The sequence below is a fragment of the Ictidomys tridecemlineatus genome, unplaced genomic scaffold (genome assembly GCF_052094955.1).
Source record: "Ictidomys tridecemlineatus isolate mIctTri1 unplaced genomic scaffold, mIctTri1.hap1 Scaffold_70, whole genome shotgun sequence".
NCBI classification, from domain to species: Eukaryota; Metazoa; Chordata; class Mammalia; order Rodentia; family Sciuridae; genus Ictidomys; species Ictidomys tridecemlineatus.
In genome coordinates this window covers 1,266,453-1,292,169 of record NW_027524982.1, presented here as the reverse complement: position 1 = coordinate 1,292,169, position 25,717 = coordinate 1,266,453, and the positions used below count along the sequence as shown (strand labels likewise).

The 25,717-nt window shown below is 44.0% G+C and overlaps 1 pseudogene; it reads left to right on the top strand.

The window, feature by feature from the left end:
* The first annotated feature begins 12,910 nt into the window (after positions 1 to 12,910).
* On the top strand, positions 12,911 to 25,386 carry LOC144374449 (biogenesis of lysosome-related organelles complex 1 subunit 5 pseudogene; annotated as a pseudogene).
* Positions 25,387 to 25,717: the final 331 nt, after the last annotated feature.

Below are 25,717 nucleotides of genomic sequence, written 5' to 3'. Positions count from 1 at the left end.
GCACAGAGTTCAGCATTCTCCCTTTTTGAGCACAAAAGGGAATAAAGATGTATTTCAAGTTCTGAGGTTCGGGGTGTTTGGTTTTAGGAATGTGTGGTCAAGACCTTCAGGGCTTAATTCTACAGACAACCAGGTACTGTGTCAGGATAACTGAGCTACACCTGGAAAGGGTTTGATCCAGGCATACATTTCAAAATTATATCCACGAATTCAGGACACTTGCCAGGTCTAATTCTGGAAATTCTAGAAATGCTAGATTCTTTCCATGCAGTGATAAAGAAGTACCATTTCATGACCCACAGCTGATGTTTGGTTTCTTACTCCATTTATAACCAAGTCACTTCCCAAATGTGATTTCTTCAAAGAAATTTCTAATCTGAAAGGAAGTCCAAATTGGCACAGACGCAGCAACCTTCTTGGCACAAGTGATATGTAGAAAGCAGCACCCTAACCCTCCAGCAGCCATCCTGTGGCAAACGCTGCTCGTGTGTGCCTGGTAGGAAGGGATGGCCTCACGGTCAGGCAGAGCCCAGGGATACCCACTGCCTCCTCTTAACCTCCCACAGCCTTTGCCTCCCAGGTGCCTCTGCCTCCAACTAGTGCAAATATCCACCCATTGGAGAAGACACACTCACCTGGTGGCCCTGAGGCCCTGCCTGCTTTCCCACCTGGCTCCCGGGCCCCACCCAGGCTCGGGCCCTTCCGTCCTCTCGGAGCCTCTAGCACCCTCCAGCACCCTCTCTCCCTGGGGGGCAATCCTGGACTTCCGTTCCAGGAGATCTGGGTGAATGTCACATGTAGTCAGTCCACGGAGCTGAGAGAAGGCGTGCTCCCAGGAAGCTCTCCAGAGAGAAGACTTGAGCCAGAGGTCATCGGACCAGTGTTTCCTAGTTCAACTGCTACTCACAAGTTTTCCTGAGCTTCTCTCTGAAACACGAATCAAGCTGCTGAAGGTGAAGGAGAGCTGCTCACGGTCCACACTGCCTTGGCCTGGAGCCCTGAGCCGCTCCTCCTGGCCTGCGGCCCCGCTGTCCACATAGGTGGGACAAGGGTGCTCACCCCGGCTCCGCGGTCTGCCACTTTGCGAAGCCACGTCCCTCTCCTGCGCGAGGGCCCTCTCGGCTGCACCCTGGTTCCCTCACCGGCCTCCCAGCTCTGTCCTTCATGGGGCCTGATTCTCCGGGCCTGTTTCCTAGGTAAGGGTGCAACGCACGCCCTAGGAGCTACAGTTCTTCATTTCCTTAAATAAAATGTGTTGAGGAATAAGAAAAGCAGATGCCTAGGAACACAGTTCCTAACGATCCGTTGAACTCGGGGCCCCCGTTGGCAGATTCCAACACAGATGAAAATCCCCGGGAACCTGTTGAGTTTACCTGAAGATGTGAGGACAGAGGTCAGTGTGACCAGGCCGAGGAGTCTGCACTAACCATCCCATGAGGTGAGTGGACCATCTCTTCACATTATCAGAGAGAAAGTCAGAAAAGGTGGAAACAAAGGGATAAAAAGGCCGTCCCAAAAGCTGGCTGCTCGTCCCTCACAGTGTGTCTAAAGCTCTTCTGACACTTTCAGAAACTCATACTAGTGCCCCATGGAGAAAAATGTCATTAGTATTCTTAAATGTACTGAGATGTCCTGTGGAACCCATTTTCACTGCATAGTATTAGTCAATTTATATAAGATGTTTGTGAAAGAATAATCTGAAGGCACCTGAAAGAAAATATTTGTTATTCTTTTAAAAAATCTTGAAAATTTAAATAGTAGGGGTAGTGCATTTGGTTAGGGTGGCAAGACAGAAGGACATGGGGAGAGAAACTGGGCAGGACTGGCCGCTGGAGAGGGACTAAGTGAGAGCTCTCCATACCTCCTCTGCTGAAGGCGGCATGTGTTGGTGTGCAAGACCCTGGAGAGCCTGGGCGCCCTGCAGGCTCCCTGGTCTGGAGACAGCTGGCCCGAGGGCAGAGGACGAGCGGTTTCAGAAGCCACAGCATGGCCTCTGACTAAACCCCTGGCTGACAACCTGAATACTCAGGAGCCCAGCAGGCCATGGATTACCACATTCCACTCTGGTGCAGGCACATTAGTGCTCTAGCAAGACAGGGCAGACAGCCCTCAGAAGAACACAAAATCCAAAGTTGCCATATGTGTCATCTACAGTGTCCCATTGCAACCAAGAATGATTAACCCTGGGCGCAGAGAGGAAAGGCCACCCAAAACCAGGTCCTTCCTGTAGTCCTTGACTTGGAGCTAGTGGTCAGTAACTGAAGAGCAGCTCTCACACATACGTTTAAATAATCAAAGATGATCCATAACTCAATAAAAATACATGATTAGTGAGTGATAGAATAAACCAATGAAGACATGAAAACTGTATAAAACTACATAACTATATTAAAAAGCCACAAATTCCAGAGCTGAAAAGCACATTGTGGAATAAAAATCAGCTGAATAGGTGTGTCAGCACATGGACATGGACGAAGGAGTCCACTTAAAAAGGACAGATCCATAAAAATCCAATGTTAGGAGCAAGGAAAAGATGGAGTAAAGCTGAAGAGACCCTCAGGTCTTGGGAACAGCATGAGGCTTTCCAACACACCTACAAGTGGGGAATCATAGAACAATCAGAGCACCAGTGCCTAGAATTTTCCATCGATTTGCAAATCTATAATGCTCTAAGTAAGTGCCCTAGAAAAAGAAATGCGTCTGGACGCCTTACGCTCCTGCCACGCAAACCTCAGAGAGCACACCTTGAAAGCCGTCAGGACAATTCGTGCTCTAAAAGGAACAATGTGACTTATGGGTGATTTCATCCAGAAGAGTGGGAAGCATGGAGGCTAGGATAAAATATTCAAAGTACTGAAAGAAAAATCATATAGCCCACAAATCTGTCTCTTACACACAAAGACAGAAAGGGATCTTGGATAAACAAATGCTGATGGAATTCTTGCAGCAGACCTGCAGTATAAAAACATCCAGAGAGGTCTTCAGAGTGAAGGCTTCAAGATGAACCCTCAGATCCACAAAAGAAGTGACGAACACTGGGACTGGTAAATACGCAGTAGAAATCAGAATTTATTGATTTGACCTTATTTTGAAATACAGTAGTGGCTTAATACATGTTGTGTATTTCTTTGGTTCTCTTGACTTTATTAAACACACATGACCACTTAAAACAAAGTTTATAAAGTACATTTTAAGGTTTATGATGTATATTGATATGATATATATGGCAATAAGGAGTGGACAAATTGATATGATATATTTGTCACTAAGGAGTGGACAAATGAGAACGCACTGACATGAAGTTCTCACTTGGTTGTAGATGAATGTCAGTATTAACTGGAGGTGAAACATCACCTACAGCAACAAAGAAAATCAGCTAAATAGTCAACAGAGAAATTAGAAAGACACAGTAAGACATTCGACACGAAAGAAACAGCAACTGAATAGGAGACAACCACCCTGTGGCCACAGTAGGACTACCAGCCCCCTGTGACACTTGGACTGCTGTCACTTGGACTGGGAAAAATCAGCCATTTTCAGACTGGTTAAAAGAGGAAATCACATTAGATTTGCTCGACATCAATATGGACCTGGTGGACATTTTAAAAATGGTAATAAAGAAATTATATGAAAAAATTCATGTTTGCAACTTTGATACTTTAGATGAAGTCAACAAATTCTTCAAAAACTAGGAATTATAAAATAGACTGGAGGAGGCGGAGAAATCTCAGCCACCTATGTCTACTATGGACATTTAAATAAGAGTTAAAACTAGACCCACGCGTGCCCGTGTAAGCACCTCCAGGCCCAGATGCTTCCACTAGTGAAGGCTCTCTAAGAAGCGAGAGAAGGAAAGCACTCCCACATCTAGGACTTCAGTTTTCTCTCAGTCCCCCCAAAGGGGAAAAAATCCCAAGAAATGTAAATACTGGTATTCTCAAAAAACATGGCTGTGAAAATTCTTATCAAAGTATGTGCAAACCAAGGAGACCGCATATAAAAAGGGTGCCAGACACACAGGAAGTGGACGCATCCAGGAAGGCAAGGTTCAGTGACCACCCGAGGGTAGACTGACGGGAAGCTTCACTACTGTAATCAGATTCAGATCCTCTCAAGAGATGCAGAGAAACACTGGACCACAGGAAGCCCATATTCGAGGTGGCGCTCTTCATGTACAGGAGTAAGAGACCCTTCACCTTGATGCAAGGAGTCTGTGAACACAGCTAAGTCTGTATTTAGTGGAAAAAACACCTGCAGGTTTCTGCTTATAGTCAGGAGGAAGGCAAAATGTCTCCTTTCATTGTTTTATCTAAAGTTTCACTGGAAGTCATCGTACAAATATGACAAGAAAAATCTAAAGTAATTTGGGCCTGAAAATGAAATATTTTATTTTTTCATAGGTGATATGAATGTTTACACAGAAATCCTGAGGAAATTACAAAATAAGCTATAATTACTACGTGCATTTTACAAGGTTTCAGGACATTATGGAAACACACAAAACCCATTTTACTTTTTTATGCTAATCTTAAAACCATTCAAAACACCCATTTACAATGATATTAAAAATAAGGTACTAAGAAATAAATTTAACTATGTAAAGCACATGTGCCCTGGATGCTAATAAACAAAGAAATGTCACAGTGTCAAAATACGTGAAGAAAGATCCTGAATCCACCAACTGGAAGACTCATTATCATGAAGATGGAACTCTTCTCCAGGCTGACCTATAAACTTAATCAATATCCTTGAAAATACATGTAGAATTTTGTGGAAATTCATGAGCTCATCCTAAAATGTATATGGAAATTCAAGACACCAAGGATAGTCAGTTTTTTAAATGACCAAAGCCTGAGGAGTTTGTCTGATTTAAGCCTTCTCTAAATACTGCATGTTCGAGACAGCAGGTATTACAGAAGGACAGACACACATTTTGTCAGCAGAACAGAATTAAGGGTCCAGAAACAAATCAGCTTATGAGCTCAGCTGAATTTTGAAAAATGTGCCTTGGTTATTTTTAGAGAAAAGAATTGCTTTTTAAATAAATGGTGCTAAAATATGTGGGTATCTGTGTGGATAAAAAGAACTTTGACCCTTTCCTCACACTACACACGGGTATTATTCAAACGAGTCAGAGGTCTAAACTTTATAACTACGAATATTAGGGGGAAATAGGAGAAAATCAACTTTTGTGGTCTTGGATTAGGCAAAGTTTCTTAAATAAGTCATGAAAAATATGAATCATAGAGGAGAGAAGGCGGCTGAGTTGGCCTTTCTTCAAAGGACACCATTAAGAAACAAAAGCGCTAGCCACAGACGAAGGAAGTGCCTCAGACTCTGGACACAAATGACCCCTCTGTCAAGAGGCAGAGAGCAACTGTAGGAGGAACTGGGTGGAGCACTGTGTCAGAAAAAAGATGGGGGTGGACCTCCACACCTTGGCCTCTGAGGCACATGTTGGAGGCCATAGAGGTACAGGGTCCCAAATGGGAGCAGGTGTATGGGCAGCTGGGTGGGTGGGGGTGGGAGAGACAGCTCAGCTATGTCTTCTAGGCTTGGAATACACATGCCACGGGGCCCCAGACCTCGCTCCTGGGCCTTATCCACTAGCAAGGAAACATGTCCCCACCAAGATCTGGATGCAGACATTCACAAAGGTCATGAGTAGGAAACAAGCAAAGTGCCAGCAGAGACTAGTGAATGTTGGCACTCCACCCCCCAAGGAAATGCCACCTCTCACCTGAATGTCACCGACTGCCCACCCTGACAAGTACCTGGGTAGATTGTAAAGTCAGCGAACTTGGGGCAAAATCTCTGTAGATAGAGTTCCACTGTCCAGGGTTCTAAGGAAGTCAGTGTGACTACAGGATGCCCCTCGGCCTCTGTGTGGAGCCAGGGTAGAGATGGAGGCTGACCACTGATGTACAGCAGGGAACTCTGGGAGGAGGTGGGGCTGAGCACCAAGGGACAGCAGGGAACTCTGGGAGGAGGTGGGGGCTGACTACTGAGGGACAGTGAGGAACTCTGGGTGGAGGTGGGGGCTGACTGCCTGTGGCAAGACCCCTTCTCTATTCACTGTCAGGAGCAGGTGGGGAGCCTATGAGTCTCCTTGGGAGGTGAAGTCCCACCTGCTGTGGCACCCAGAGCAGGAGGGAGGTCCGTGCTGCACTCTGAAGCCACCCTGACACCCTCAGAGCACTGGCTTGGAGTAGTATGAAGGCCACCTGCCCAGTCGAGGTTGGGATCTGTCTCCTAGGCCCTAACAGAACACTAAAGGTGACAATGATGAGGAGGGCCCCACAGGGCCTCAGTGATCACCGTGCCCCTCCTGGGTCTGTGCTAAGCTCAGAGCTGGGAGGAAGAGCTGCCCATGGGTTGGAATGGCCAGAGGACATCCTTGTGAAGGTGGAAAGTGAGTGAAAATTCAAGGACAGGCAGAGTCCACTCCAGAGGCCAGGCACTTCCAGTGTGGCTTGAGCTGCTGCTCAGAGTTGGGGTGGGCACCGGGCGAACTGATCAGACTTGAGGATGGGGTGTCCTGGCAAGCAGGTGGAAAGGCGAGAACCCGAAGCCAGATTGCATAGTGTGGAGGGTGGGCACTGGCAGCCCTGAGGGTGTTCTGGAGTAGAGGGACAGCAGGGCTTTAGGTAGACACCTCAGGAGACCTATGGGTCTCAAGGCTGAAGGCACAAGTGGACCAAGGACAGAGGCATTGGCCTTTCCCATTAGCCCAAGTGGGGCTGAGGGACAAGGGTAGACTTGGGTGCAGGCCAGTGGGTTGGCCAGACAGATGGCCAGGAGCGAGGGCAGAAGAAGGGAGGACAATTCCCTCCGCAGCATGTCGAATTGAGTAGGAAACTGGAGAGGACAAAAATTGGGCACTACAGGACTTAGCCGCAGATGACTGGGAGGATCCAAGAGCCACACAAATGGCGGTGGGACACACAAGGACAGGTCGTCATGGGAGGTAGGACCTCAGCGTGGACACCGTGCAGCTCACCATCATTCCTGAGGATCAAGACATGGGTCACACTGACCTCAAGAATGGCAGAGGTCTGTCCCTCCACTCTCTTGACACCTGCAAGGCTGCTGAGCACGTAGGGGGGCCTGGCCCATCCCCATGATCCTCTGTTCCCAGTGTGGACGCTGCTCTGCAGTTTCAGCTTTGTTGCTGTGGCCATCGAAGAGGCACCCTGTCCCATGGACCCTGCGTGGCTCCTGCTGTGTGGCAGCTGTGAAGACCCTCCTGATGCTCCCACCCTCCCACCCACTGCTGAGCCCAGTGGACATGGCAACCCCTGGGCACCCTCGGCCTCCCTGGAATGCAGAGGCCAGGTCAGCACTCCCCTGCAGCCTCAGACGATGGGCACACGGTGCCAGGCACAGGGGTGCTGTGAGTGAGATGTCGTGCCAGCTCATGGTCACCGGGAGGCCACCTGGGCAGCCAGCCACTAGGAAACATGTGGTGAGGGCACTACGCTCAGTGTAGCTCCATAAATTGCATGAAGGTGGCCTGGTGGGCAGGTGAAGCTTTATGCAGAAGGGGCCTCTGACTAGCCTTGAGGAGTGGACGAACCCAGTGTGGGAGCAAGACCTTAGCTGCTGGGTCTGCCTTTGTCAGCCATGTGTGTCCTCTAAGGGGCCACATCATCTGTCAGCACAAAAGTCTGTGTCACCGGTCAGTGTTTGTGGTGGTTTCTGAGTCCTGGACAGTGTCTCATGGCTCCCACAGCATGGGGGGGGCACCCTATTGCTTGCAGTGTTGGTGGGGTGTGTGAGCATGTGGCCGTGCCCTGCCTGTGAGGCTCTCCTAGGACCCAGGAGCTGGAGGCAGGTCTGGGTGTGGGAGGCGGCCAAATCCCAGCTTCCTGGGGCAGCTCCTCCTTCCCTCCTGGGCACTGGGGACTGCTGCTGCCCTTGTGGACGAACCTGACTGCAGCTGTGCTTTGTGGACTCATGGTTTCTAAACAGCCTGGAGCCTGCTCTTGTCCCTGCTTTCTGACTTGCCGCTTCCCCAGTTGGTCTGTAGCTGGATCTGCAGAGCCAGCTGCTGGTCCCTGTCAATGCTGGCTCTCAGAATAGGAGGGCCGCTGCCTTCCCAGCTTGACTTGGGCGCCCCGCGCAGGAGAGAGTAGCAACCACGGGGCTGGGGCTGCTGACCTCTGGTTGCTCTCCTGGCCCGCGTGGCCTTCAGGACGTGAGGAAGACAGACCTGCTGCAGCAGTGGCTAACTCCCCTGGACACCTGGCAGGTCCTACTCAGTTTAAGGCAGCTGCAGACATTCCCTGTCTAACGACTTTCCTTATTGCCTGACAATCTATCTGAACTATCGGCTCATTTCCGACCTGCCAGTTCTCTCAAAAGTTATGGGAATGGCCTTCAAACTGCAGCCTCAGCACCTCGCCATGGGCTGGCTGTGCACAGAGAGCCTGTCACCAGAGGGCAGAGGCCCAGGGAGCCTCTGCAGCACTCGCAGGGCTGGCCTGGGGGAGCCACACTGCTGTCATGGCTGGCCTGGGAGTGCTGCGGCCTCCAAGGGCAAGGCAGAGAGCACTGGCCGTGGCCAGCATCGGTGCCCTTGGCACAGATGGGGAAGCACAGGGAGAACTGGCCTCCAGGTGGTCTCTGTGCTGGGCAGTGCTCTGTGCTCACTTCCACAGTGTCCTAAGGACTTTGTCCCCCCGGGGAGGCAGGGCATTGAGGACAATGTTCTGCCTCCCCTGGGGGAAGGAACTCACTTAGGAACGCTGTGCTCAGGGTTCCCTGGCAGCTCAGTCATGCCAGGGACATGGTGAGAGCTCCCTACGCTCCTGCCAGCCCCAATGCCAGGCAGGAGGTGGGGGGAGCAGAGGAGCCGACCCAGCCAGGGAAGGAGCTGGCACTCCTTCTGCCCCTCCCCGTGGGCAGAGCCCACAGTCACTGAGGTCTCTGCTCCATGTGGGAAAGGAACCTACGGCACTTCCGCCCTCCCACACCTGTCTGTCTCCTGAGCTGAGGAGGCAACGTGAGGGCAGCGTGTTGGAACTGCACAAGGAATACAGGAAATGGCTGCTGTGGTCATCAGTGATGCTCTAAGAGGCCTGGTCTCCACCCTGGAGACCCTACTTGTAGGAGAGGCAAGCACAGAGAGGCATTTTCATACCACGGCGTTCTCTCTGTGTGGAACAGTCGTGATGAAGTTCTCTTCCTAGAGGCACTAGCACAGGAGGCTCTCCCAGCAGCCCGAGGCCAGCGCTGTCCTGACCCACAGGCAAGTTGTGCCATCGGGCCTGCAGCTTGTGACAGGGCAGCTCTTGCCCCCAGACTCCCAGGTCCAGCCGAAGCTTGAAGCCCTGTTGTGTTGACCTCCTTGAGAGCCTACAGCACAGCTGGCTAGTCTGGATCCCATCCGAGCCGCTGCCCATGGCTGGGGGAGCTGGGAGGCAGCAGCTGCCCTCCCGCTGGGGGCTCTCTGCTGCAAGGGGTGGGGGGAAGACCCGCTCTTGCTCACCCTTATGTCCCTAGGGCCTGGTGGCAAGTCTAGACCTCTACTCCTGCTCAGGGACTATTTGTGTATTAAATAGAAAAATGATGAGTGAGCAAGTGCAGCCAAAGAGAAGTCCAGAACCAAGCTTCTCACAGAAGTTAGAGCTGAGCCGTTCCTAAGGAGCTGGAGGATGCTTTGCAGCTACCAAATGGGGAGAGGAGAATGTTCAGAGGGAGCCACGGGACCAACAGTCAGATGTGAGGTGGACGAGGTCCATGTTGGATCTGTGGGTGAAGTGGGCTCGTCTTCCTTAGCCTTTACCAACAAGTGCCACCATGGAAAGGCAGGTGCATGCATGTCTGTGCATGTGTGCACGTGTGTGTGTGTGTGTGCATGTGTACAGGGAAGGAGAGGAAAGAGCAGACTGAAGAGCAGATGTCTTGCTCCCAAGGTGCTGGACACCTTTGCAATACTGTCCTTCTGTGAGGAGCTAGGGGACACGCGTCTCACTCTGTCACCTTACTCTGCCCCCTGCCCTGAGCCCTTCAGTGAGAAGGCAGGAGATGTGGTGCCTCACTATCTGTCCTATAAACCGTACATGTACATGCTTCCCCAGACCGTGTCACCCGACCTTGGACCTAAGTGCACCACCTGTGCACAGGGCTCACTGCTGCCCGTGAATCCATGAGCGTCCTCATCGGGCCATTTCTCCTTTCTGACAAAGCACTTGCCTGTTGAATTAGGGCCCTGGGCTTGGGGCAGTGTCTTTCTCCCCGAGCCCATTCAGTGAGTCCCACAAGACCAACGTGGACACAGGAGCTCCCTGTGCAGGTCAGGAAGCATCTCGCCTCCCCTGCCATCCAGGACAACCTGTCCTGGGGCCTGGCACACCCAAAAGTTGAGGACATCCTGAGTGGCACCTCTTCTGGTACACTTGATCTGCTGAGCATCAGGTGTGGCAGCCCCCTAAAGTGCCAGCCGTGTAGCCTGGTGATCCCAGCGCTGGCAGCAGTAGCAGTACGAGATGAAAGATGGGTGAACGGAAGGTGTGTGGCTGTCACAGCATCTTAAACCCCAGATTGTAAGTTAGAGCATGGAGTCAGGAGGAGCTGGACCTGCAAACTTCTGATAGCACTTTGAGTGTGAGGAGCGCTTGGAAGGAGAGGAGCCCTGAGCCCCAGGCACCTGCGAGGAACATGCGTCACTCCCAGCAAGGTCACACACTTGGCCTGGCTGAGGGTGCTTTGCTTGAGCCCATGGGGGCTGGAAGAGACCCTGGCACAGGGGCTGGGGCCACAGCCAGGTTCTCAAGCACACGAGCTGGTGATGGAGTTAGGGAGGAGGGTCATATCAGGCAGGAGCCTGTGTCACCCTCCCTGCAAGAGGGACAGTGAGAAAGGAGAATAAGAACAGTGCCAGTACCCAGGGCTCACCCGGGTCCTCACCCCAGGAGGGAGGAGAGGTGAGGGTCAGTTCCCATAGCAGTGGGGTTCGGATTGCAGTTGGCCTTTGGGGAAGGAGGGAGCTCTTGTGCAGGAAGGGCATGGAGCGCCATGTGGTGGGACTCGAACTCAGCTGGGGACGGGTGTAAGGGGCAGTGGGAGAGGGCAGGGCAGGTGTCCAGAGGAGTCATCCCAAAGGCTCCTTCCCTTTTCTGTGGAGAGGGGCAGTGTGGTTGGCCGGCCAACCCACTGCCCAGCCGGGCTCAGCCACTGAGACTTCTTTCCAGGTGGAGGAAGGGGCCCCTCATGGCCCAGCCCTGCAGGCTGTGAAGGACAGCGGGTTTCACCTGAAGCTGCAGCTTGTCCACTTCCCACAGCCTTAGGGGCAGAAAGGGCCATGTGCACAGAGTGCGAAGCATGCCAGAAGTCAGCCAGGGGAAGCTGTGCCAGCGGACAGCAACATCCTTGGACTGGCCTGTGAGCCCAGCGTCGACCAGGCTGGGTCCTCTGTGGATCCTGAGGCAGGCTATCAAAGTGCTGAAAAGCGGGGGTACTTTGAAGTGCTGGCTCTGATGTCAACATTCTGATGTTTAATGTAAATTCATAGGGTTTTTGGCCTCACAATTGTACTGTTTAGTTTTAGACAATAAGCTTGATTTTTTAGGTTTAAAGAAAAGTCAAGTGGACAACGTGGCTGCTGGGTATCCCCACTCATGCCTGCCACGGTTTCTACCCCCTGAATGTGCTGAATCGGGTGGGACAGTGTTCTACTGGAGAGTAGCTTACTGGAGGGCTCTGTGCGGGGGGGGGGGGGGGGGGGGGAGCCCTGTGGGTTGGCAAATGCTGTGCGTCCGCCATTGGGACTCGAAACACAGTGACTCCCTGGCCGCAAACCTCCAGTCACGGATGGAGCTGCTGAACGCCTTCACGTGTGTTTCCGTGCAGATAAGTTTTTCACTAGGCAAACACCAGGGACAGGAGTTCTGAACCACTCGTAAGTGTGACTGAGGTCGACACGATGCCAGGCTTCTCCGAGGTGGCTGCCCCTTCTGCATCCCCTCAGCATGAGTTACGGTGCTGTTGGTCAGATGCTGCTTCCAGCCTCCCACTGTGAGAGTCCTCAGCCTCCGTTCTGGAGGCTGCAGCAGTCGCTCATTGCTCTTCTGATTTGCATTCTCTGTTGGAATACGCTGATTAGCATCTATTTTTATGCCCATTTGCCATTTGTTCAAGTGAGGTGTCTGTTCAGTCTTTTTGGCCACTTTTTAACTAGTTGTTATGTTTCTTATTGCTAACTTTTGAATATTCTTTGTATATTTTGGATACTGATAGTATAAGTGCCTTGCAAAGATTTTTCCCTAGTGTTAGCTTACCTTTTCCTGTTCTTAAGATTATTTTTACAGAACAGTTTTAACCTTAGTGAATTGCACCTTCTTTTTTTTTCTTTCATGGATCATGTGGTTGGTGTCATAATTGCATTTTTAAATATATCTCAAGTAATTTGGCTTAAAAGGAGTTATTATCTTAATTTAGGTTTATTTTGACAAGATTAGAAATAGATGAATGTGTACATAACTTTTAAAAATGGCAAAGTCAATTCTAGTTATGTGTATATCTTTTTGTTGTTTTGGTGGATTCATACTATTTTTTTTTGTCTCTGATGCTGCTGATGTTGATGAGACTGATGATGATAGTGAGGATGATGGTGGTGTTGATGGTGATGATAGTGGTGGGTGATGTCACTGATGATGTTTTGATGTTGATGATGATGTTGATGGTGATGGTGGTGATGATGGTGTTGGTGGTGTTGGTGGTGGTGAAGTTGATGGTGATGGTGATAATGGTGGTGGTGAGTAATCTTATTGATAAGGATGATGTTGTGATGGTGATGGTGATAGTGTTGATGGTTTTGATGATGGTGATGATGGTGGTAGTGTTGATGATGGTGATGATGATGGTGGTGGTGTTGATGGTGATGATAATGGTGATGGTGGTGTTGATGATGGTGACATTGATGGTGATGGTGGCAATGGGTGATGTTAAGGATGAGGATGATGTTTTGATGATGGTGGTGTTAATGATGACATTGTTGATAATGATGATAATGATATTTCTTGATGTGATGATGATGCTGTTCATGATGATGATGATGATGATATTGCTGCTGCGGTGTTGGGCTGTGAGAACCAAACATGTCTTTTGGCAGAAATACATCACACTCTTCTTGCTTTTGCCAACCAATGCTTCAAGTCCTGTGAACTAGACGGAAATGATTTGAATACAAAATTATTGATTTGCATCAGTCTCTGCATTAGCTCAGTCAATTGGTTGGAGACCTGGCATTCTACCACTAAAGCCAACAGGAGAAGTCATGTCCTGAGTTTTCATTTTAAATCTGGTTTCTATTGTTTTGCTGTGTCATATCCTAGAATCATGCCTTACTGGGTATTATTATGTTTTTCTTGTTTATGATGCTGCCTGTTTCCAGGCCGTGATGTTCCCTAGCCTCTGCCAGGCTGAGCTGCTTCTCACACAGAGAGCTGTGGAGCTCACCTGTGCATCCTGAGATTTGCTGAGGTTCTGCTTGGTACTATCTCCTCAAAGACTGATTCCCGAGCCATCCTGTGAGTGGCCTTCCACCGGGGACCCGTTTCTCTGAGGGTTTCCTCAGGCTGCTCTTCCTATTCAGAATCGCACTGCCTTTCTGTATACTTGCTTGGGGTCTGCCTCTCCACTGTGTCACTTCCTGGAGGACAGGGGTGGCCCAGCCTGGCGCGGCTGCCCTGTGAGCAAGTACTTTGACAGGTTTCTTCATGATACAAGCATGCCGCTGGAAAAGGTCGCCTCTGGATTTTGTTTTGGGAAGATTATAATACTAAGTTTCCACTTGGCGATGTTGGTCCTGAGTGTAGGTCAAGCACATGCTTCTGTGTGCTGTACAGGAAAAGAAAGCAGAGCTCAGAAGGTCTTCTTTGGGGTATGAAGCAATTTCTTAACACCATGCTCTTCTTCTTAGTTAATATGAAATTCAAAAGGAGAGGAAAAGACATAGACCATGAAAAGTCCTCATGACTGTCGTTCAACACACGTGATGTGCCGAGGGCAGAGACCAAGACAGCTTGAAAACCACTGAAGGGGACTAGCTGTGCAGCAACTGTGAACGGGGGTCCTGCTAGAGGGTGTATGTCACTGGGGTGTGCTTTTGGGTTTAAATTTGATCTCCCTGCTTCCTGGTCGCCACGCCTTTCTGCCATGATGTTTTGCCTCTCCTTGGGCCCAGAGCTGTGGACTGAACCTCTGAAACTGAGAGCCAACATATCCTTCTTCTCTGCATTGTTCTTGAAAGGCAAAAGCTGACTAAAACAGAGGTGGTGGCTTGGATATGGCCGGATGTTCCCTTTAGCCTAATCAGGATCAAATAGCAGAGGAGAAAGAATTGAAAAGCCTGCAATTTAGCCAGAAAAGTGAAAGGCAAATAACAGTCCATAAATTTTAGAAAAATGGTAGAGTAATAAGGCAGGTGTATTTTTTATAATCTCACTGACATAACAAATACCACAGACGGGAGGGCTGAAACAATGCAAATTTATTTCTCATACTTCTGGATGGTGAAAGTCCAAGGTGCTGTCCATTTGATTCTGGTAGAGGCTCTCTTTCTGCCTTAGGAATGGCTGCCTTCTTGCCAAGTCCTCACATGACAGGTGTTGGCAGGGGAGATTTGATGACCCTTTCTCTTTTGTAAGGAGATTCTATACCATCGGGGCTCTAATGCTGTTTATAATAGGAAAGACACATTTGGATAGGACTTCAACATAATAAACTTGGCATAGGGAACAATATAGCCCTTAGCAGTAGGTGAGGTATTTTCTCCTACCAGTTGCAACACATATTAAATATCAGAATGTTGAAATATCAGTCCAAGATCATAAGCTATAGTTAAAAACAGAACAAAACAAAACAGAGAACCTATAGGCAGACCCTCACTATAGAAATTTCACCTTTAACAAAAGTGATGTTAAATTTAATAATATAGATGAAATCATCATTAAATGGTGCCAAGGTATTAGGTTATTTATATAGAGAAATATTACAAAAAGATACTAGCATTTATCAGCATAAAATTTCAATTATAGATGAAGCAAAACTATGTAAAGGATTATATCTGGATAACATTCTAAAATTCTTACAAAGAAATAACAAGAAAACAAATATCCTAAAGGAAAAAATGGGCATGACAGTCTATTTTGGTTATTTCTGGTAGTAACTTTCTATAAAGTCATTACAAACATTGAATTAGCAGAAATGGAGCCACCATTCATAGTGGGTGTACAGAGTTAGTTTTTTACAAGTCTCTGTCACAACATTTTCCTCCACCTGTCAATACATATATTATATGATATATAATATTTTATATATATATATATATATATATATATATATAATTGATTTGTTAGCATTGAAGTCACAGCCAACAGCATTATAGTTCATGTCTGAACAAAGATTGTAGAACACACATATTTCTTCAAAGATACATCCCAGCCTTCTCAGGCTTTGGAAGGCTAGACAGCAGTTTTGCTCCATGACTGAGAGCTACTTTAGCCTGGGAAATCACCAACAAAAAAGCATAAAAATATATAAAAAATATGACACTAAATAGTCCACAAAAGTAAAACTCATTTATAATCTGAGAACTAAAACAAGAAGTGTTGCTCTGTAACCTGAGCTTGGAAAGTCTGTTGTTTTGACTCAAATTTTCACCACTCTGTGCATATCAATGAATAACTAGAAAAACACCCTAATTGTTGATTTTGAGTTTCTAAATAAACCATAGTGAGTAAGTGACTTTGCAAACAGAGAATCTACAAATCATGAGAACATGTGTTGTGTGAACAGACAATTCAGTGCCTATTAAACCAAATAGATGAGGTTCAACCTCATGATTAACTAGGGAAATCTAACATAAAATTATCATTTGGCCTAGGACACTGGCAAAAATTTTAAGTTCTGATAAAATCATGCTCTATAAAGGGTAATGGGAAATGATAACTCACTCATTGCTGCAGGACTCTTGAGTCCCTCAGCCTCTATGGAGGGCAATCTGGCTCTTCCTGGGGAGAAGGGAGGTGGCCACCTGCAATTCCACCCCAGAAATCTGTCCTGAGTTGATGCTTACCCTCAGGAACAGGAGGACACGGGGCAGAGGTCCACTGTGAGGTGGTCTGTATTAGTGATAAGAGCTAACCTGTGTCTACAGGTAGTGAATGTGTACTTAAAAGCAGCACTGGTGTACAGATTTGAACACTGAGTATTAGATAAAATGAGCACATCTTATGTGGAATTTTACCTTGAAAATTACTCCTCTCCAACACCCAAAAATTATCTAGTTACATGCTACTAAACAGAGACCTACATATAACAGGATGTAAAATATGATTTTTTTAGCTATTTTTTAAGTAGGACAAGATAGTAAAATGAATTCCTGGCAAATGCAAATGAAAGGAAAGTAGGTATAGTTATTTATTCAAAAATGAATTCAAAGCAAAAAGTATTAAAAGGAATTGTACCATGTATAGCCAGAGGAATGAGAAATTGTACTCCATTTATGTATAATGTGTCAAAATATATTTTACTGTCATGTATAACTAATTAGAACAATTTAAAAAAAAATAATACAACAAAACTCAGAAAGCAATAAAACCTTTAAAAAGCCCAATGACAGATTTGGGGCAGAGAGATGCAGCCAGAATGGTGTTCAGAAGTAACTATATTGTCTTAAATACACTTACATGTTGAGATCCTTTATTCAAAGTGCTTACCACTGAAGTATTCCATACTTTGAGAGATTTTTTTGTATTTTGGAATGTTTACCTAGACTTCATAGGTTGAGCTTATCTAATTTGAAAGTCAAAAATGCTCCAAATTCTGAAACTATTTGAGTACTAACATGAGGCTCGAGGAGTTTTGGATCTTATTTCAGATTTTGGATTTTCACATTAGGGATGTCTGACCTGAATTTGAACATCAAAAATTACTAATAAATATTACTTTTACAAGATGCTAGAACAATATAAAATATCAGTTGGACCACTATACAAAAGAGTAGCTAAACTTAAAGAGACTGACCACCCCAAATGTCACCAAATATATGCAGTGACTAGAGCTTTCAATGCTATTGGTAAAACCACAGAATGTGGCATGAGGACTTTAGATAAAGGTCTAAGAATTTCTTTAAAAATCATGCACATATCCCAATAATTCTATGCCTAGGTAACATTAGCAAAAATGAAAACACATGCTCACAAAAATCTTGTATGAGAATATCCATACCAGTTGTATTTACATAGCCAAAGACTGTAATGTGCTTAGGTGTTCATCCATGGGAGGTTGAATAAACCCACTGGTAAGTTTAGAAGATGGAAACTACTTGGAAATGAACAGCAATAACCTGTTGCACACTTACAATGTAGATGAATCTCAAAAACATCATGCTAAGTGAAGGAAGCAGGCTTACACAGCTACAGGCTGCAAGAGTTCATTTCTGTGAAGTTCTAGAACAGGTAAAACTCATCCATGAAGAAAAAAATAAACAGTACGGTGGGTGCATGGAGAGAGAAGTGACTAGGAAGTCCTCTGGCTGAACTTTCTAGCATGCCAATGCTCTGCTGGGATAGTTGTTTACTTCAGAGGATTGTTTTCCTGTTAGCTCTCATTGGTGGTATTGAAAACTGTACATTACATTGTATGTAAACTTGAACTAAACAACAAGAAATGGGAATAGGAAACAAATATAAAACTCCTTAATAATATATATCCTGAACTATTTCAGGGTAACTGTAAAATAATTGTAACATATTGTGAAATGAATGAGAAATAAGATGGACTGATGGAAAGAATGGAGGAATAGGTGAGAAAGAGAAATGAAAAAGATAGCAGAGGAAAATGTAAATCTTAGAACATGTCTGGCAGGTGCATGGATGTTCTCTATAAAATTCCTTCTGTTTTCATATATTTAAAATGTCTCATAAAATATTGTTAGGAAAATCACAATGCCTTAAACCATGAAGTGGTTCTTTATAGGAAAATTCAATTTAAATTTCAGTTTTCACCAAATTAAATAATATTCATTATAATTCCAACCAAACCACCATCAGAATATTTCAAGGAAATTGAGGCATTCTTTTAATGAGGTAGAATAAGAAAAAATATTTATAAATAACAAAATAATTTAATTTCTATATGACTTAGAAATAAGACAGGGATAATTATTTAAAATCATTAAGAAAAAACATTAAGGGAAAATGGACAGAGAATACAAGGAGGTAAATGATAAATGGAAGCTACCAGTGATAGGAATTTCTCATTCACAGGCTCAGTCTCACCAGTAATGAAGGAATGGAGAATAAAGCAGGTTTGATAACATTATTTCATCCTTCAAAGTGGCAAAATTAATGAATTTGGAAATCAACTTATGGAAGATAAAGAGAGCCATGTGTTCTTAGGACATGGCAGGAAAGTAACCTGTGAACAGTTGTTGTCTGTATTAATTAAAGTAGTCTCCCCTTATCTGTGAGAAATACATCCAGAGAATAGTTAAACTTATAAGGACAGACCACCTCAAATATTGGCGAATACGTGCAGTGACCAGAACCCTGATGTTATAGGTGGTATATTACACAGTGGTGCAAGGGCTTTAGGAAAAGGTCTAGGAATTTATTTTAAAATCATGGACATACATATACTATGTACACATCCTCATTTGATACATGAAACCACCAATAGCACCATAAACTATATATTCTGTTTTTTCCTTTATACACATACTATAATAAAGTTTATTTATAAATGGGCACAGGAAAAGTTTAACAATAATAACTAATAATAAAAAGAACAAACATAACAACATACTATAATTACATTTATGTGAATGTGGTTTCTTGCATTGTTTATATTTCAAAACTGACTTTAAAAAGACACACGTCTCTTTGGAAAATCTGAATTGCCAATAACATTTCTCTTGTGCCATGGGGCTCTTACTAAGTAAAATAAGTGTTACTTGAACATAAGCACTGTGACACCATGACACTCAATCCAATAATCAAAATGGCTAACTAAAGTGACTAATGGGTGTGTAGCATATATAGTATGGGTATACTGGACAGAGGGATTATTCATACTCTAGGTGATGGAGCAGAACATTATGAGATTTTACCATGCTATACATAATGGCACATATCTTAAAACTTATAAATTATTTCTGGTATCTTTAATTTCATATTTTCAGACTGTAGCTGACTGAGTGCAATGAAACCTTCAAAAGCAAATCTGTGGATAAAGACTACCACATAAAAAGATGAACAGTGTGGGCTCGGTTTGTGGCTTAGTGGTAGAGCACTTGCCTAGCATAATTAAGGCCCTGGGTTCAATCCTCAGGAACACATAATTAATTAATTAATTAATTAAAGATATTGTGTCCTAAAAGAATAAATTTTTTTAAAAAAAAAGATGTACAGTGTGCCTTAGTATGTTTTACTCTTCAGAATCTGTCCTAGAGAAATTTATCCTTAGGTCCCAAGGCACATGGCCAGGGAAATCAGTGTAGCACTATCAATGGGCCCATTAGAAATGCCAATCACTACGGGAATAGTCACATGCTGTATGCACAAGTTCAGAAAGAAGAAAAGAGATTACCAGGGAAATTTAAAATACACAGACATGGAAAGATATCTAAATACAAACTGCTAACTAAGTATATCATTTATTTACTAAATCATAAATAAATGAGAAGATATATTTCTCCAGGTACACTTACATACAATATCCCCCCAACACACAAACATTGGTCTGGTTCAATTTGACAAGGGAAGAAGCTTTTGCCATACTACAAGTGCCCAAATTATTTACATGAATGTGCTGATTTAACCCAAAATTTAAAATGAGAAGGAAATTATCATAAAAATGGTATGAAGTATTTCATACAAATATTTAATTATATAAATGTATAATGTAGCATATATATTAAAATATTTCACATTTATATAATAAATTAGCTTTATAATTCTAAGTAAAATATTTACATATTTTTAAATTATATATTGTTACAATTACATATATATTGTAAGAGTATATATTTATAATAGGATTTGTTATTTTTATTTGTTTTTGCAATGCTAGGGATTGCACCTACAGCCTCACATGTGCTAGGTAAGTGCTGTACCACTGAGCTACATCCCCACTCCCTACTATATGTTTATAATATAATAATAAATAAAATATAGTCATTATAAAATATATTAGTGTAAAGACATAAATTAGAGAAAAAATAATAACTTCTGAAGGACCTATGCTTTCCCCAAAGCCCATCAGTATGTGATTGATGCAACTTCTCTGCCTAGTCATCCTAGGTAGGATTGATCACTAAGGATTTGCTTCAGCACTATATTTCAACAGAGACCTTCTCAAGTAGGCTACCCACACTCTCAACATGGCCCCACAGCACACCACCCTGTGGAGGCCTCAGGGAAACAGAAACCAGCAAAGACTGAGCAGTTCATTGACAACACAGTGTTCATGACACTGCTCAGAAAAGCTGAATGTGAAGCCATAGCTATCCAAGGTGGCTGTGTGGGAAACAAAGGGAAATTAGTCCTTCCTTGTCTCAAACACTGACAATGAAATTAGTAATTCTCCCTGTGCCTAATGACAGCATTTTCAGTTCAGATGAGAACCTCCTAATCCAGTGGCACTGGGTCAGCCATTGTGCTGGAATAAAAGAGGCCCAAGTTCCCAAGCCAAATTAAGCCAGCAGCTGGCTAGGGGGATGAGTGCCTGGCTGTGTGTCTCATCCTTTTCATTTATAAGGTGGCTTGAGACCCTGACAGTAGGGAGTGCCCTAATCTTTATATACTCCATGTGCAGTGGCTGGGCATGTAGCTTAGTAATAGAGATGCCTGCTATGTGAAAGGCCCTGCGATGTATCCCCACCACTGCAAAAAATAAATAAAATTAGAATTACAAACTGCAGATGGGTGGGGCTGGAATTTCACAGTGAAGAACTACCTCCATGTTTGCAAACATACTTGTATACCAGGCTGCTCCTGCAGGTCCTGACAATCTGGTGTGTATGTTTATACTCCATTCAGTTGTCCTGAAAGGTCAATATCCCTGAAAGCAATTAACATTTTTTTTTGTGACATTTTTCCTTTACATGGAAACATGGAAAATGTGAAAGTTTCACAAACTTAAACAAGCACATTGCCATCCTTGTGTAATGCCCAGCCAAATTTTACCAATTTCAGCAAAGACAGGAGTCTGTTTGATTTAAAACCTAGATTTTTACATAATTGAAACAGAGTATCAGAAAATGGTTTGAGGAAAACAGATACTTACTGAAAATTATGATTTAGGCTGTGATTTGGACCTAAAAGGATAAAGCAAAAAACAAGGTTATTAATACTGCATGATCCAGAATACAACTGCTTTCTAGTCATGCAGTTCTTTTGTGGCCAGTTGTCTTCAGGCCTTGGATTCTGTTCAGCTCATGAGGACACGCCAATGATTTCAAAAATCATTAAAACAACAAAAACATGAACAAAAAATAAGGGATGTATCTGTTTATGTGAATATTTTGAAGGCTATTTCAGGAGTTGCTGCAGTCCCTTCTCTCTCCTCATCTAAACTTCACACACAAAGTCTGTTTTACTAATTGTAGCTGGCAATGGTGTAGACCTGGAAGGCAGGCCTAGGGCATCCATAGCCTGGGAACTTCTCCCAACTGGGACTAAAGGAATGCATTCTTTCTTGCCATTCAATTCCATTACCTCATGTGACAAGCACTCTGCTCTCTTGCCCCAATTAGGCCAGGTGTGCATGAGGAAGGGAGGTGCACGCACTTTTACAAAATCTTGGCACAGACTCCAGCAAGTGAGCTGAGACCCGTGTGACACAGTCCAACACTCACCTGGCCATCTGCAGTGTAGCCAGCCACCCCATGGACACCTGACCTGCTGAAATGTGGCCTTTCCACTGAATGATACAGTTCACTTTGTGTTTCTGGGATTCTTTTCTAGGCTCCATGTTTACACACCACTCCATCTGTATCTATTTTCTGTTATTACTAGTAAATGTGTAATATGTTAAGCCAGGGCTGTGCTCAATGGGAAAAGCGTTGGGGAATGGTTTTATTGGATTCCTTTCATGTTGATTTGTGTATTTCATTTTCAAATATCGAACCAATCTTTTGTTTGGTGGCTGTGAGCATTCCTATCCATGAATCAACATGTTTTGCTGTCCAACATGTTGATTCATGATTCATTGACTCACTGAAGACTTCAATGAGGACTTCAATGGTGGTAATTATCTTTAACCCATCGGTGGCCACACACTGGTAGTAGCCAGTTTCTCTTGTGTCCAGGTCTTGGATTTGCAGTTGAGAGCCATATTCCATCTTTCAGATGATGATCTGCCTTGGCTTTTCCATGACGGGGGCATCATTCTTCAGCCACCACATGTTGGGAGGTGGGTTTCCTGCCACCTTGCAGGAAAGATTTGCTGTCTGGTCCTGGACAATGGTGATTTTGTTGACTGTCTCTAGAAAATTTAGAAAGTAACCTGCCAAGCACAGGGATTATTAAAAAGCAAACATCAGTGAAAGGTGGAAGAAAGTGCCCCTGGGGGCTCCTACTTGAACTACTTGTAAGGGAAGATTTCCATTTTTGGTCACATATACACATACAGTGGATTCCAGGTTTTGGAATTAATTACATTACTTTGCACAATGTTGCACTGAATCCCGAGTTAGGTAGTAGGAACTGTTGCTGCTGGGGAAACATAGGGTCAGGTTCCTGAGATTCTCTGGTCACATTTTTGTCAATCAATTGATACAAAACTAATTTTACACTTGTTTCTGTTTAAATATTCCTTACTTAATACAGATTGTTGACTCATTCATACTGAAATCAAGGACAACATCCTGCAACTTGTGTGCAAATGAGGCTTCTCTAACATATATGTTTCCTTTTGGAGGGACATGGAAGCTTGATTGTGCTTTTGCACAGTACATAGCACTTCAACACTATGCCTGGGGGGCCTTTAAGCAGCAAAATTACCAACATAAACTGAAAAACCACACAGGCACCCAAAAAAATATAAATATACTGAGAATAGAAAATATGTTCAAAACATGAGAACATTGGCCCTCTGGGGACACAAATTCTTAAGAGTTGTGTACAATTCTGATATTCCACCTTTTGTGCCCTATTCTGGGGTCCTTGCACACATTGCTCTGGTGCTCCATAAACTTAGGTAGAAGTATGAGTCATAATCCTTGTCCCCCAGGTCCAACAAAAAAGGGATGTGTAGGCCAGGCTGCTGTGTTTAAGCTTCACTCTCTGACAAACTCACAAATCAATTCAGGAAAGTATCAAGATACAAAATTGACACCCATAAATCAACTGTCTTATCATTTAATATTTAAAATAAATTGTTAGATATATAATAATATTAGTTTGTTGATAGTATAATTATTTTATTTTCCATGTGATGAAAGTGAATTGAAAAAAAGCTAAGGGACTGTCTAGGTAAGCATCAGCTGAAGATATTGGTCTTTTCTCTTCTCTGAATTTCCTCCCAGGGCTACCCATGCTCCCTTGAATGGTTCTCATTGTTTTATGACAATATAGATTTTTTTCTACTTGGGTGAAGCCCAAAATTGATATTTCCAAAAACAATCTCCATAGCTCATTATAGATTTTTACTCAAATTAGTGATATGTCCATATCTATCCCTGTGTCTTGGTGGACATTTTTTAAGTTGGATTAACTTTAGGATATCTCTTGCCCTAAACTCCCCTAGAATTTCAATTGCTATTTTGATATTTCACTCTAAGCATAGTGTTATATTTTTGCAATGTGTTGTGCTAACTGGCACTGCTTTGATTCTTTCCCATTTTTTAAATTATAAAAAGGCAAGGGTGTGAGACTAAAATATGAGGATGTAACTAAGAATAGAGGACATGTCATCAGCAAATGACAAAGAAAGTTTAAAATTAAAATATAGGTAGCTGTCCTATAAGAGTGCTTTAGTCCTCTCTGTCTCCCAGGCCTTTCCAGCAGCTCTTCCTCTATACAGAAGGCACTGTCGCTGAACTGTGGTACCTGAAAGCCTATGCTACTCAGCCTCCTCACTTCTTCTGTGCAATCATTTATCCAGAATCCCACAGTATTGATTATTTTTGCAATGAGCCTGGATGTTTGGCTAATGAAAAGCAGAGTAGGAAAAAATAAAACTATTTCTTTTTTCTCTTTGTTTGTTTCTGCTAAGGAACACCCATTGCTACTCTTGACAGAAAATCCAGCCTTGATAGTCCAGAAATAATTTAGTCATTTAGGGACTGATACATAATTATTTGGTGTTTTTTCTTAGTCAATTTGAGGTTTCCTTAGGATTCTTTCTTCCTGGGTAGACAGAAGCTCCCAGAGGCCTTCCACTTGGTGCACATTGCTTACCTATCTTCCTACTCCCTGAGGGCACAGAAAGCCAGGACTTTTTTCTTACATGTTTATGGGGGGACACAGCATGCTGGTAAGGGCAACCTAGGAACCATTATATTATATAATTTCTTCAATGATTACTAAGTAGCACTCAAAGATGGTTTCAAATATGTGTTCCCTACCACTTTTTTTTTGTATTTCTAAAGTTACCACCCAAACCAGGCCACAAAACTGTTTTCTCTGTGAATCTCCTAAACTTTTCTAATATTCTTTGCTCTGGAAAGTTTTGGTCACCTAACTAATATTCAGAAAACAAATTCTGTGCTCCAAGTAATTGATGTCACTCTACAATCTGACCATGAAAAAGCATTTTTTTCTTAAGAATCTAAAATAGTGGCCAGTCGGGATGAGTGAAGGAGGAACAGAGACCCTGTTGGTTGTTGTGAGGTTGTCCCCAGCGGCAGGGGCAAGAAAAGGGACTCACTGGGGACTGCGGGCTCAGCACACCTCATTATCAAGGATCTTGGAGAAATTCATTCAAAGCTTTTGAATCACAGACCAGTTATTCAAGGTGAAACTCGTTATTTTGTAAAATAATTTGAAGAAAAACGTGGTCTTTGAGAAATGTGAGTTCTTGAAAATTGGAAGAATATGATCCATAAAACAAATGAACATACTCTTCCCAAATGCAGAGAAATGATGCAGGAAAACTTGAACGAAGTTCTCCAGAGATTGCAAGAAGCTTATGACTCCATTTGTAGACTTCAGCAGAGGGAATAGGAATGAATAAAGATATATCATGACCACTTAATAGCTACTGAGAAACAGCATCAACTTCAGTGGGAGGATTTCATGAAAAAAAATCTGCTTTCAGGCTGAGGTGGATGAAGAATACAGAAGAGCCATGGAGAGACTTAAAGAGCAATATGCTGACATGGAGAAGGGACTAGCAAAATTCTCAACTTTTTCAGAAATTGAATCACAACATTGACAAATGAAGAAAAAGACATTGATTCCTCCACAAAATACTCCCACCAAAATTAAGCCTCTGCTTCAAGCTTAGCAATACCTTCAGTGGCACTCTCCAGTGGCACACAGAGAAACTGTAGCTGGAACCTGACTGAATGGCCAATAGAAGAAGAATGCTATGCCATTCCTGTTTCAAGTGCCTAAATATGATCATTTGAATGGGGAAGAAGAAGGGGAAAATGGGATGAATTTACTCTTTGTCAGAAGTTGATTTGTTTTCTGATCATTAGCTGAGAGAACTATGACTACAGATTTCTTATAAGTATCATTCAACTCATTCTCATACAGGGTTG